We start from the raw sequence: 14917 nt of genomic DNA on the forward strand, positions 1-14917 counted from the left end.
TCGGTAAATTCATTCTTATCTCATTCTTTAAAAGGGAGAAAAATCATTTTATTTTAGTTAAAAAAAAAGAATCAGAAGTGAAGAAAGTTACTGAACTGGTTCACAGGGAAAGTGTACACAATTGATATATTTGTTTAATAATGAATGCCAACCATCAATAAAAGATTGAGCATACACTGACAGACACAGGCAATATGTTTGGTTATTAAATAACTTAAGCCCGGATCCTTTTTAGATCAGAGGGCTCTAGCATTTGAAGTTATTCCTCTATCAGAGGTCATGGTAAAATGCAAGTTGATTAAAGGACTGTCCTTATGTCAGCCCCCGTCTTGTATCACGGCCTCGTAGTGGCGAAGGGGCTTGTTAATTCTGTGAACTTAGGAGTCACGCCGTGCAGGGCCGCCAAGGATGCAGAAGTCACGGCAAAGAGTTCTGACGAAACACGGACCACTGGAAAAGGAAACGGCAATCCACTCCAGGGGGTTAGTCTTGCCTAGAGAACCCCATGGACAGTATTAAAAGCCATGACGCCAGAAGATGAGCCCCACCCCAGGTCAGAAGGTGTCCACCGTGCCGCTGGAGAAGAGCGGAGAGCAATTACGAGCGGCTCCGGAAAGGACGGTAGAGGAGCCTGGCGGGGTACAGTCCACGGGGCCGCAGAGTCGGACACGACTGAGCGACTGAGCGACGGCAGACACCTCCACTTTAGCACTTAAAAACAATCTATGATTTATTAGTAGGTTTTAAACAAAAAGTGGGATAACTAGCTAATTATCGAAGCTTCTGCAGACTCTATCCAGGGCATATGTGTTAAGAAAGAATGCCATATACTCTAAAAGAACTCCTAAATGCCACATCATGTTCCTGCAGAATATAGGGCCAGACTTTTAATAGCCCGATGGTGATACTGCAGATACATCTAAGGGCAGGGCGCCGGCAGAAGAAGCTAATTAACATCAAACACTAATTAGTCCCCCAGTATTTAGCAATGAAGTATCAGCAGCTGTCTTAGATGCCATATGCTAATTAGCATTAATAAACTTCAGAAATAATTGTCTCCATTGTTCTGTGTCATAATACTTCCTCTAATTGTACTTTGGAGAGCATTGCCTATAAATGGTAGCAAGCATTCCATAGCATTGCTTGAAGTTTAATGAGCCATTTGCTGTGACTTGTGGCATTAGGAGAGAATATATACAGGAAAGAGGAGAGATTAATGCCAATTTTTAAAATTCATAATTAAGTTGTTGCCTGGTACTTTGTGTCTCCAATTATTCAAATATTCAGAAAGGAAAGACTGTTACTTTGGCTCCAGATAATCCTTAGGCAAATAAAAGGTGAAGTTTAAGAGAGATGGCTCGCATCTGTGCCTCAGTCAGCACAGGTTTAGGCTTTCATTGGAAACTGTCTGTGCCATCACATTCGAGAAGCTGGAAATGTCAGGAGGGAGAAAGAGCATCTTTCTTTGCAGAGAAAACAACTCCCGTTTTCCTCATGTCAGCAAAAGTAGGGAGAATGAATCTTTGATAGTATGATCTGAAGTAAATACAGAAGATGGCCATTAATTATCTTGGAAAATGCTTAACACTCCAAAAAATTTCACTGGTTATCATTCCATGAATTAGACAGCAAAATTCAGTATCATGAGAATGTGATGAGTGCCTACAGATATTTTAATACCAAAGACCACAGGATATGATTCTTGATTTAATGAAGCCCATGGTGCAATTAAAGGGGAATAACACATGTGTGCTAATGCCCTAAACAATTAGCCTATATAAAGATGGATTTTGGAAATTTAAAAAATTATATATAACCAGAACATTTTTAATAATTGAGAAAGTAATATAGGCCCATACAAACTAAGTCTTTAAAACACACATACATTCTATGGTGTAACACTTACATGTTCTTCTATAAGCATTTTGTTTAATTTGAAAGGAAAAAGCAATACTTGGCAGCAAATAATTGAAAAGTTTTCCAGAAATTAAATGCTTTAATAAATACCATAAGCATTTATAATGTATACATTTGTTAGTACTATTTGCCATATGTGTCAGTAATGCAAAAAAGTCTGTTCTAAACTCCTTGCTAAACTATAAAGACACTTAAAAGTGTTTATTTTCATTGATCCTAATTACCAGTTTTTACTTAACTCATGTTACCTCAAACAGTATCTGAAAAGAACCACTGTCCTGATTACTGTATGACATTTTCCTATAACTGCTATTCACTTTAAATCATTTAATTTGCTAATTTTTTAAGCAAATTGCTAAAAAATTTTCAAATTCTAGCTAATGGTCAAATGTAAAATAATAACACAAGAAAAACTGTTGGTTATTAAAGAATACCAGAATATCTTCTTTCACGATATAATTCCTGAAAGTTCAGTAATTCTACTCTCTTTGGATCTTAAAGGTGCTGTAACTTTTGAAAAGGATATGTTTTGTCTTTGCTCTGGCCACTAGAAACTTAGAGCCAAATATTCTGTCTTCCTTTATTACATGGGATCATACAGTTTCCATTTATCTGTATAAATGTTATCGCTATCTCTGTTTCATTATCCATAGGTTTATTGTCCTGATTTCTCTATTATTTTAAATAATTTTACCCTTTGGATTTTATATACATTTTTAAATGTTTAAGTTGCATTCTAATTATTTGTGTAAATTAAGTAGACCATCATTAACTGGGAACAAAAAAATTCTATCAACTTCCAAACAGAACTAACATATTGGGTTAGCCAAAAAGTTCATTCAAATTTTCCTATAACATCTTATGGAAAAACTCAAACAGACTTTTTTTACTAACTCAAAAATTTACAGCAAAATTTCATTAATTTTGATCATTTATGTTGATTCATGTAGGAGTGTGGCTTGTGAAACTTGTTTTTAATTCACAAATGGTATATTATAAAGGGATAGAGCATATTTAAGAATGTATTTTAAAGGCTTAACAGGGGTAACTGTCATTAATGAAACTGAGATATAAAAAGAAAGATATTTTATAGAGAAAGGTTTAGGCAATGCATCACTGGATATTATGAAAAATGTTCCAGAAGGACACACACCACCTTAAGCAGATAGATAATATGTTATCCTTATTATTGAGGTAGGAGAGCTGTAGATTGGGAAAAGAGAGTAAAAGAGAGAAGGTAGGCCACTGGTTTTGTATTTGGTGTACAAAATAAACTGCTTCTGTGAGCTCTGTCCTCTGGGGCTTGTCTTCCTCTGGCTTAGGAAGCTTTGATTTCATGTAATTTTATGCTTTCTATTGTCTTGATCAATTGAAGTGAGGCAGAATAGCAACCTGACCATGTTTGGTCTTGGAATATGGTTATTAATAGGTAGACAGAGTGCCTGATGAACTATGGACGGAGGATCGTGACATAGTACAGGAAACAGGGATCAAGACCATCCCCATGGAAAAGAATGCAAAAAAGCAAAATGGCTGTCTGAGGAGGCCTTACAAATAGCTGTGAAAAGAACAGAAGCGAAAAGCAAAGGAGAAAAAGAAAGATATTCCCATTTAAATGCAGAGTTCCAAAGAATAGCCAGGAGAGATAAGAAAGCCTTCCTCAGTGATCAATGCAAAGAAATAGAGGAGAACAACAGAATGGGAAAGACTAGAGATCTCCAAGAAAATTAGAGATACCAAGGGAACATTTCATGCAAAGATGGGCTCAATAAAGGACAGAAATGGTATGGACCTGACAGAAGCAGAAGATATTAACAAGAGGTGGCAAGAATATACAGAAGCACTGTAGAAAAAAGATCTTCACAACCCAGATAATCAGGATGGTGTGATCGCTCACCTAGAGCCAGATATCCTGGAATGTGAAGTCAAGTGGGCCTTAGGAAGCATCACCACGAATGAAGCTAATGGAGGTGATAGAATTCCAGCTGAGCTATTTCAAATCCTAAAAGATGATGCTGTGAAAGTCTAGCACTCAATATGCCAGCAAATGTGGAAAAGTCAGCAGTGGCCACAGGACTGGAAAAGGTCAGTTTTCATTCCAATCCCAAAGAAAGGCAATCCCAAAGAATGCTCAAACTACTGCACAATTGCACTCACCTCACACACTAGTAAAGTAATGCTCAAAATTCTCCAAGCCAGGCTTCAGCAACACATGAACTGTGAACTTCCAGATGTTCAAGCTGATTTTAGAAAAGGCAGAGGAACCAGAGATCAAATTGCCAACATCCACTGGATCATCGAAAAAGCAAGAGAGTTCCAGAAAAACATCTTTTTCTGCTTTATTGACTATGACAAAACCTTTGACTGTGTGGATCACAATAAACTGTGGAAAATTCTTCAAGAGATGGGAATAACAGACCACCTGACCCACCTCTTGAGAAACCTATATGCAGGTCAGGAAGCAACAGTTAGAACTGGACATGGAACAACAGACTGGTTCCAAACAGGAAAAGGAGTACATCAAGGCTGTATATTTTCACCCTGCTTATTTAACTTATATGCAGAGTACATTATGAGAAACACTAGGCTGGAGGAAGCACAAGCTGGAATGAAGATTGTTGGGAGAAATCAATAACCTCAAATATGCAGATGACACCACCCTTATGGCAGAAAGTGAAGAGGAACTAAAAAGCCTCTTGATGAAAGTGAAAGAGGAGAGTGAAAAAGTTGGCTTAAAGCTCAACATTCAGAAAACTAAGATCATGGCATCTGGTCCCATCACTTCAGGGGAAATAGATGGGGAAACAGTGGCTGACTTTATTTTTGGGGGCTCCAAAATCACTGCAGATGGTGATTGCAGCCATGAAATTAAAAAAAACACTTACTCCTTGGAAAGTTATGACCAACCTAGACAGCATATTAAAAAGCAGAGACATTACTTTGTCAACAAAGATCCATCTAGTCAAGGCTATGGTTTTTCCAGTAGTCATGTATGGATGTGACAGTTGGACTATAAAGAAAGGTGAGTGCAGAAGAATTGATGCTTTTGAAGTGTGGCATTGGAGAAGATTCTTGAGAGTCCCTTGGACAGCAAGGAGATCCAACCAGTCCCTCCTAAAGGAGATCAGTCCTGGGTGTTCCTTGGAAGGACTGATGCTGAAGCTGAAACTCCAGTACTTTGGCCACCTCATGCGAAGAGTTGACTCATTGGAAAAGACCCTGATGCTGGGAGGGATTGGGGGCAGGAGGAGAAGCGGACGACAGAGGGTGAGATGGTTGGATGGCATCACCTACTCGATGGACATGGGTTTGAGTAAACTCCAGGAGTTGGTGATGGACAGGGAGGCCTGGCGTGCTGTGATTCATTGGGTCGCAAAGAGTGAGACACGACTGAGCGACCGAATTGAACCAAACTGAACCAATCTAACAAACTGGTTTGTAAGATCCTTCTGGAATCTTAGTAATTTTAATCCTAGTGGTTGATTGAAGTATTACAAATTCATTGCCAGGTTCCTCTGTCCGTGGAATTCTCCAGTCAAGAATACTGGAGTGGGTTGCCATTCCCTTCTCCAGGGTATCTTCCTGACTCAGGGATTGAACCCTGGTTTCCTGTACTGCAGTCAGATTCTTTACCATCTGAAGGACCAGAAATCCCCTCTTTATCTTGAGGGGATAGGATTAGTCACTATGCTATCATTATCATTACTACTAAAAACAGTTCAAAGTTATGGAAATGTTTCCATGAGTTGGAAATGTATTAAGTAGTTTATATATTGTAGCACCTTCCATTCTTTGAACCACCCTCCACAATAGATATAGTTCTTCTTCTTACTGTTATTATTTTTATTGCTGTGTTCCAGATGATACAGTTTAGGATGTGAGAGGGCAAACAGCTTACTCAAGGCTCTCCAGTCAGTATAAACTTGGACTGAGGATGAACTCAGGAGAAGCTTCATTAAGCTCACTTCATAAACAGCCTCATATAAACACTATGTTGGACTGTTTTACTCTAGTATGATCAGATAACTAAACATAGAGTATAAAAACCAATCTGCCTGCAGTGTTTTATATGTAATCTACTCATTCTGTTCTTTTATTACCTTAACTTTATTCAACCATTAACAAAAGTTACTTAAAAACCATTAATTTTATTTTTCATGTAATTATTAGGGTTTTTATGTCAAAAAATACACATTAGTATACACACACACTCACACATATAATATGTCAGGCCAAATCAATTTTCATTAGCAGTTGTTCTTGTACTTGATGAGCAGTTATGGATATAAAAGTCATGAATTATCTCTTGCCAAAGTGCTATATTCTATTACCTATGGATGCAACTAAATTTAAACATAAATGCCTATTAATTAATAAATATTAACAGTATATATATATCTGCTTGTTAATGCTAAAAGGACGTAAACAAGTATAAGTAACAACTGCCTGTCTTTATGATTGTGAAACAAATATTCCTTTTCACCAATTATGATTGTGCCATGTCGTGCTAAGTTGCTTCCGTCGTGTCAGACTATGCAGCCCTACGGGCTCTAGCCCTCCAGGCTCCTCTGTCCATGGAATTCTCCAGCAAGAATACTGGAGGGGGTTGCCATTTCCTTCTCCAGAGGATCTTCCCAACCTAGGGATTGAACCAGTGTCTCTTAAGTCTCCTGCACTGGCAGGCGGGTTCTTTACCACTAACTATTGTTTTTCACAAGTTAGTAAATTTAGGTCAGCATCATTGTATATTCCTTCCTGTAAATGAGAAACTGGTGATTCAGAAACGCAGTGAAGTCCCCAGATCTCTCTGGATAATTAAGAGTGCGTATGCTGGCAGGTGGACATCATGTGTCAGTTCATCTCCGTCTCTCCACCTTCTATTCGCTCTGTGTCGATTCCGTGATGACAGGACCTGTGTGAGTTACTCATCTTTGCAGCTCCAGGGCTCAGCAGTCACCGTCATGCGGGATGCAGAATATAATTGGGCCCTGAGCTTAAAAGTGCCACGTAGTTGGAAACATATAGTACCTTTTACTTAGAAAACATATTTAACTTCCTTGAGAGAATATACTAACATTCACAAGCTTAAATAAGTGAAAAGACTACCAAAACAGCATGGGCATTTTATTGGTAGGAACAATTTCTCAATTTAAAAATGTTTAATTTCATGTAAATTATGTAGGTTTGAGTATAAATGTTATCATAAGGATTTTGGACTAGAATTCACTTGTTTTCTTAGAATTAATGATTTAAATCACATAACAGTAAAACAGTCAAAGGATTTTTTTTTTTTCTTTTCAAGGAAAATATATCTTATTTAATAGACAGATGGCATCCCAGGTGGCGCTAGTGGTAAAGAACCCATCTGCTAATGCAGGAGACATAAGAGACACGGGTTCAATCCCTGGGTTGGGAGGATCCCCTGGAGGAGAAAATGTCAACCCACTTCATTACTCTTGCCTGGAGAATCCCATGGACAGAGGAGCCTGGTGGGCTACAGTCCATGGGGTCGCAAAGAGTTGGACAGGACTAAGTGACTTAAGCACAACAGACAGAGGGTAAAAAAACATTTTATTCTACCTTATAAGAAAACAAAGTGTAGGAATCATTTTTTCCCCAAATCATTACTTATTCTGTCCAAATAACCTATTATTCAAGCACTTAAACAAGAGCAGAGGTTTTCAAGGTTATTTATGCAGTTATAATTTATTTCTTAAGAAAGTGAAATACAATTGGTTTTATTTATAAATGCCAAGAGTTTTCTGTAGATTAATTAGATGTTGATTATTACATTTTTACATTACTTAACAAAAGACTGGCTTCCTAATTTTTACATGTTTGGAATTTGAATGTATAAGCAATCATGTGCATTACTATTGTTCTTGTGTAATCATTAACTGCACTATGTTGGGCATACATATAAAACATTTATTTATTTTTCTTTCAAGTAATTAGTCTTAATCTCAAGTATGTTTACAATTTGTCTGAATTTGCAAATGTTCACATTTGCAAATTCTAAACTCAAACAATGCTGCTTCGATGACCACTTTTAGCCAACTTCTATAAAAACTTAATAGAAACATGATGACAAAAATGAATATATAACATTTTTGCCACTTATATAAGGGACAAGGAAATTTGATAACCATTCCATTTGTTCCACTGATATATTGTAATTAAGGGAAGGAAATTAGCCAATTCTTGGCAAAAATCTTATCTTTTTAGCCTACTTTCTCCTATTGTGGGAGAGACACCTCAGACCGCCCCCCTGCCCATACCCATGTCTGAAGTCCTTCAAACACACAGGAGTATTACAATCACTTGTAGTTCATAAGGAATATGTGATTAGTCAATGGGTGGTGACAAAGGAGGAGTGTCTATTTCAGGCCAAAGAATGGATTTTCCAGTGGGTTCCTCAGTCTTTCCTCTTTTCCTAACACCTCAGCCAAGGGAGCCCAGCGCCCTGAATCTGTCTCCTCTCTCATTCTTGACCACCTGAAGAACAGCTGCCCTGGTGCTGAACGTCAGTTCAAACGTTTGATGCTTTCGATCACTGAGACGCTGCTTATTCATTTGCAGTAACACAAACTCGTCCGATCCTGACACATGCAGACACATACAGCCCGTGCACACTCAAGTCATAAAACATACATGTTCAGTCACCTTAAAAAAATGATCCTAAAACTGCAACTCATTTAGGAAAATAAAAGGACCTTTTATAATTTGAATAGAGCATTGTATTGGTCAGCAATCCCCGTTTGCTGTAAGCCCCTCCTGTCATAAACATTTAAATCTTCAGAGTAACCTCAGAAAGATAGTGGGAGAGGAAGTCAGTCCCGCGCTCTCTTCCCGCCACAGAAACATGGATGAAAAGACACCTGGGCCAAAATACTTTATGGGAACTCTAGAATCCAGGTAAGAATCTGCAGGACACCAAAGGAGCACAAAATTGAGGGGAAAAAATGCTTTGTAATGGGTAAGAGGGGCGGTTTACCTGTTACAGCCCGCGCCCAAACCTCCAATAGCTCAGCACTCAGCCCCACTCAGCCCCCGATTTCCCCCACATGGGAAGGAACCAGTGACGCATCCACCCAACACATCAGCCTTTCGGGGTTGCTACCCAAAGACTTGGTGGTTTCCCTGGTAGCTCAGATGGTAAAGCATCTGCCTACAATGCAGGAGGCCCAGGTTCAATCCCTGGGTTGGGAACGAACTCCAGTACTCTTGCCTGGAAAATCCCATAGACGGAGGATCCTGGTAGGCTACAGTCCATGGGGTCGCAGAGTCGGACACGACTGAGCGACTTCACTTTCACCTTCACCCAAAGACTTACTTCCAGGTCGGTCGTCTCCGAGGCACGTGACACAGTGGGGATGCTTGGTGGAGGGGGAGTAAAGGATCAGGAAAGGGGGTGATAACATTTCAGCAGCCTCAAGCACTGCAGGATTGGGAGAAGGTCATCCTTCAAGAGAGGAAGAGAATTTGCACTCTGCCTGCAAAATTCCAGTGTATTTCTCAGGGAAAGAGGTCAGGGGGGTTATCGCAGCCAGTTGCACTAGACACTTAGCAAGTCCTGGGAAGACAGGAGGAAAATAGAGATGGTCAATGTCTTCAATATCATACTGTCCAGCTTGTCCACTGTCCCCAACATCTCATTTTATAAAAACTCCTAAGAGCAACCTAAGTGTTCATCAGCAAATAAATGGATTATACATACAAACACATACACACTGGGATATCACTCAGCCATAAATTCATTTCATAAATGAAATTCTTCCATTACAGCAACGGAGATTGACCCAGAGGCTCCCCGGGCAGCTCAGTGGTAAAGAAACCGCCTGCCAATGCAAGAGACCTGGGTTCAATCCCTGATTCAGGAAGATCCTCTGGAGAAGATGGCAACCCAATCCAGCATTGTTGCCTGGGAAACCCCATGGACAGAAGAGCATGTAGGGCTAGAGTCTGTGGAGTTGCAAAAGAGTTGGATAAGACTTAGTGACTAAACAACAATAGATTGACCCAGAGGATATTATGCTTAGTAAAATAAAACAGAGAATAACACACACCATCTACTATAACTTATATGTGAAATCTAAAAAGTAAACCAAAAAATGTAACAAAAAGAAACAGGCTCACAGACGTAGAACACAAACTAGTGTTTACCAGTGGAAGGGAGAGGTGGGAAGGGCATGACAGGAGTAGTGGATTAAGAAATACAAAGTTCTATGTATGAAGTAGATAATCAACAAGGATATATTATACAGCACAGGGAAATATAGCCATTATTTTGTAATAACTTCAACTGGAGTATAATCTGTAGAAATACTGAATCATTATGTTGTACACCTGAAAGTAATATAATATTGTAAATCAACTATCCTTCAATTAAAAGAAAAACCAGACTCTGGTTTACTTTTCCTCATAATCTGTCATTAAGTATTCCTACATATTACTCAACTAAAACTGGGAAGATTGTAAACATTGATCCTAAAACAAATGTAAAAACAAATTGAGATATATTCCTCAAGACTTCTTAGAATATATTAAATGTATTAAATCCTACAGATTCTGATGTGCCATTTACACCTGTGACTTGATGTGTTTTTATCTTTACTTAGGATTAAATACATGCAATTTATCCTTCTGAAACCATATGCATATAATCAAAAACTTATACTTGGTATTATAATTTTTCAGCATAAAATTATTGCAATTAAGACAATCAAAATATTATATATATCCATTTTCTGGGATTAGAATAGTATTTTTTAATTCACAATATAACCAAGTAATTAAACCCATATCTTTTATGCCTAAGCAAGATTTTAAATTTGAAATTAAAAACTGAAAGCTGGGTAGTACTCTAAAACTGCAAAACTAGATGATATATGATAAGAAAATCAGCCTATGAATTGCTGGCAGTTCATCTTGCAAATTCATCTAAATGTTAACCTGAAAAAACACATTTTCCTGTGATATTCTCTGGCTGTTTTGAAAAGAGGGCCAATATTCAATGTGTTACATCACTGATCCACTCAGTCACTTTAACTTAACTAAGGATAGGGATTACAGAGTTTACTACTGGTTGTAGGAAAAATATCAGGATTAATTAATCCCTGGATTTGCTATTTTTAAATTGTTTTCTACAACATGGTACAGTGCATAATTAAAAACTAAAACTTGCTATCATCGCACACATGAAGCATCTCAGTAGGTGCCCCTGTTTCTAACCGATTTCCCTGAATTATCCCTCGTTGTTGCCACTGCAGCTGTCACATAAAAACAGATGTATAAATCACAGGCATTCAAGTCACCTCGGTTAGAGGACTTCATCTCTTTGGTACAAATATTCTGTTCTATCTTAAGTTGTTTCAAAAATAGAACTAAGAATCAATGCATGATAATTCTTTTTTTTTTTGCAAAAAAAAAAAAGATTTTACTTGAGTAAATATACACCCTCATGCTTTAGGAGTTAAAATCAGCACCTCTGCTTGGGTCTGTGTAGACATTTACTTGGTGCAATCATTATTCATGGTTACAAAGGTGAACTTGTTCATTGGATCCATTGACTATATGGATATTTTATCCTCTATATCAACTACATTTTCTATTATAACTTATTAAATTAAAATAACTCCTTCCTAAGATCAAGCTGAAAGAACTCTAAATGGCCCAATAATTTGAGTAAAAAATAAATAATTATAGGTTTATACTCTTAACAAGAAATGTCCATGAATCCATACTGATATAATTAATACATTAACAAACAAATGTGAGGTAAGGGGGCCATCTTCCCTACAGAAGAAGCAATCCCTATTAAGCAATAAATTAAAAGGAATGAAGGGAATAGGAAATTACCATTGGGACACTGGGGTACTAATTGCTTCAGGCAGGTTCCATGGATTAACGGGCCAATTTTTAATTTAGTAGGTAAATCTTTTGGAATGCATATTTGTATATCTTCAAGGTTTCTCCTCCCAAACAGTATTAATTACTATGGTTACATGTGTCCACAGACTTCTTGATATTTCTCTCTCTAGGAGGTAGTTCTGAATTCCTCTCAGAGTATCCTAGGTCTAGTAACTGACTTGCAACAAGGAGGATGTGGGAAAAGTGAAATAGTAACTTTTTGATGGGGAAATCCAGTAGACACCAGATAAAGTTGATATCTTGTACTTCCTGACAGAATGATAAGAACACTCACATCTGTGGTATTTTCTAAAAAGCTCAAAGCCCCTAACCATGAGAAAACAGAAGTTAAACCTATGTTGAGGGACAAATACTCCAAAATACTAGATCAATACTCCTCAAAAGTATCAAGATCAATAAACACAAGGAAAGAGCAAGAAACGAATATGTATTAGAGAAGAATAATATGTGATGAACAAGAATGCAATTTTGTATCCTATATTGGATCTCAGGTTGGAAGAACATTAGTGGAAAATTTGGTGGAAAATGAAGCCTTGTTCAATTGATAATGTTGTATCAGTATTACATTCTTCATTTTAATACGTACATGATGATTATTTAAAATGATAGCTATTGGAAGCTGGGGGATGGATATACAGGAAACTTCTGTACTATCTTTACAATTCTTCTGTAAATCCAAAGTCATTTTGAAATAAAGTTTTTAAAGAATGGACTTTTGACTAAATACAAATACTTTATTTTAATGTATACGGCAAATTACATGTGGGAAGGTTGCATGTGGAGGTCACTTGCCAACTCTCAAAGAGTATTATTGGTCAAGAATTTTAAACATTTTCTTCATGAAAAATGTGTTCTTTATGGATGGAAGCATAATGGCTAAATATCTCAAGAAAATATACCTTACTAATGGAAGAAAATACTGCATCTCTAGCCAACACTTATTATTTCAAAAATTCATGACTTATCCTTATAAAACTTACTATATTGGAATTTTATTATGGTATTACCTATTTTCTTCAAAAGTGTTTGGGTTTGTTTTCCTTCCTCTCACCCTGGTTTAAACCAGGCAGTCACTCTTGCCTCATAAATCATAAATTCAAGGTTATAAAACAGGTTTATCTTATCCAGATCAATCAGATCAGCCTCATCAGCCTGCCCATCATCACTGACAGGCAGCCTGACATTCTCTGACTTTACATTGAAGGGCTATCCCTGTGTTCTGCCTAAGGGCAGACCCTGGGAACGACCTTGCCCCACGCCTCATCTTCACAAATCTAAATGTACCCAACCAAATCTTTACTCAAGGGAATGCACAAAGAAGAACGGTAAGTAATAGAGACATATACGCACACACATTTAACATTTATACACACATAAAGACACACGACGCTTCCCTGATGCTCGGTGGTAAAGAATCCACCTGCCAATGCAGGAGACACAGGTTCCACCCTTGGTGTGGGAAGATTCCTCTGGAGGAGGGAATGGCGACCCCCACTAGTATTCTTGCCTAGAAAATTCCATAGACAGAGGAGCCTGGTGGGCTACAGTTCATAAGGCCATAAAAGAGTTAGACATGATTCAACAATTAAACAACATCAAAAAAACATACTCATAAGGATAAATGTATAAAAGAATATATATCATAGCTTTGGTTGAAATTTCCTCTCAATGCTCAATATCTCCCCTAGAAATATTTCATCTCAATGATTAATTACATTTCTAAATTACCATTATCAATAGAGCTATCATTCTGTAATTTCAAAGAGGAAAAATATTTTCAAAATGTGTTAACAAACCAATTGTTTTGTTACACTTTTGGCTGATATAATGTACATTTATATCCTTTATGATTTATAGAGCTGTCAGATCATTAGTTATAACCTATTTTAGCACAAATAGCCTTACTATCTATTAATTCCATGTAAAGCTTTACCTAGTTTGAGCCAAATCATGAGTTGGGAAAGAGGAGCCTGAGAAGGAAGCAGAGAAACCATCAGAGAGAGGCAGTGAGGGAGCTGGTGTGCACTTGCAGAGGAGTCAGAGAGGAAAGTGAAGATGCAGAGGCGGGTGAAGGGTCAAGCAGAGATGGAGGACCAGGAGGAGGGCAGTCTGCTGTTAGACCACGCTGGGTGCTGGCGCTTGGAAAATGATGGGATCAACAAAACCTACTGAAACAGAGAGCAAGGGGACACTTCACAGAGATAAATAAGTTAAAATGAGGTCACTGGGGGAGTGGGGGGCTCCAACCCAATATAACCAGTGTCTTTAGAGGATGAAATCAGGACACAGACAGGGACAGAGGGAAGACCATGTAACGACAGAGAGACCACCATCTACAAGCCAAGGAGACAAGCCTCAGAAAGAGCTGATTCTGCCAACACCTCCATCTCAAACTTCCCCACCTCCAAAAGAGCAAGAGAACACACGTCTGTGTGTAAGCTACCCAGCCTGCTGAACTTTGATACCCCAGCCCTAGCAACCACACCTCTTAATATCCACACTATCTCATTGCAACGTCAACCGCAGAGCTTTTGACTGGTGACTGAAATGGTTTTCAAGCAGCCACTGAGATGCAAACATTGCAGACACATGCTACCCCTGCAGCTGCTTTTTTTTTTTTCCCCATTCATTTACACCAAGATATACCCCGGAGAAAAGGTGTGATGTCATATGAATCATTATAACAACAGCAGCTGCCTAAGCCCCTTCATATGAATGGCTAACTTGACTCAGTATTTTTCTTTAAAATTTCTCTGGGATACTTTCAATTATTAATTAAAACAGAGAAATTTGTAGAAGATAAAGGGTCTTTTAGACTTTAAAGGAGTCACAGGTGTTGATGACTTGGGGGAAGTCAACACCATTGAACACCCCCAGATCCAGAAAGCATGAAAGGTTTTGTTAGGAATTTGTATTACAACATAGGAAATAAGATATTAGGGAAAGTTTGGAAAAGAAAGAAAAAGGCAAAACATTAAAATGTTCTGACACTGGCAATTATTCCCAATATCCTCATGAGAGATGTTATTATTTATATTCTTAATTAAAAGTTGTTTCTCTGGTGGCAGAT

General features: G+C 38.0%; 1 non-coding gene across 1 annotated transcript; it reads left to right on the top strand.

Annotated features, from left to right (window-relative positions):
* The first annotated feature begins 9054 nt into the window (after window positions 1–9054).
* On the top strand, window positions 9055–9126 carry TRNAC-ACA. The gene has a single exon. It is a non-coding gene; the product is annotated as a tRNA-Cys (tRNA).
* Window positions 9127–14917: the final 5791 nt, after the last annotated feature.

This window comes from Cervus canadensis, chromosome 23, assembly GCF_019320065.1.
Source record: "Cervus canadensis isolate Bull #8, Minnesota chromosome 23, ASM1932006v1, whole genome shotgun sequence".
Taxonomy (NCBI): Eukaryota; Metazoa; Chordata; class Mammalia; order Artiodactyla; family Cervidae; genus Cervus; species Cervus canadensis.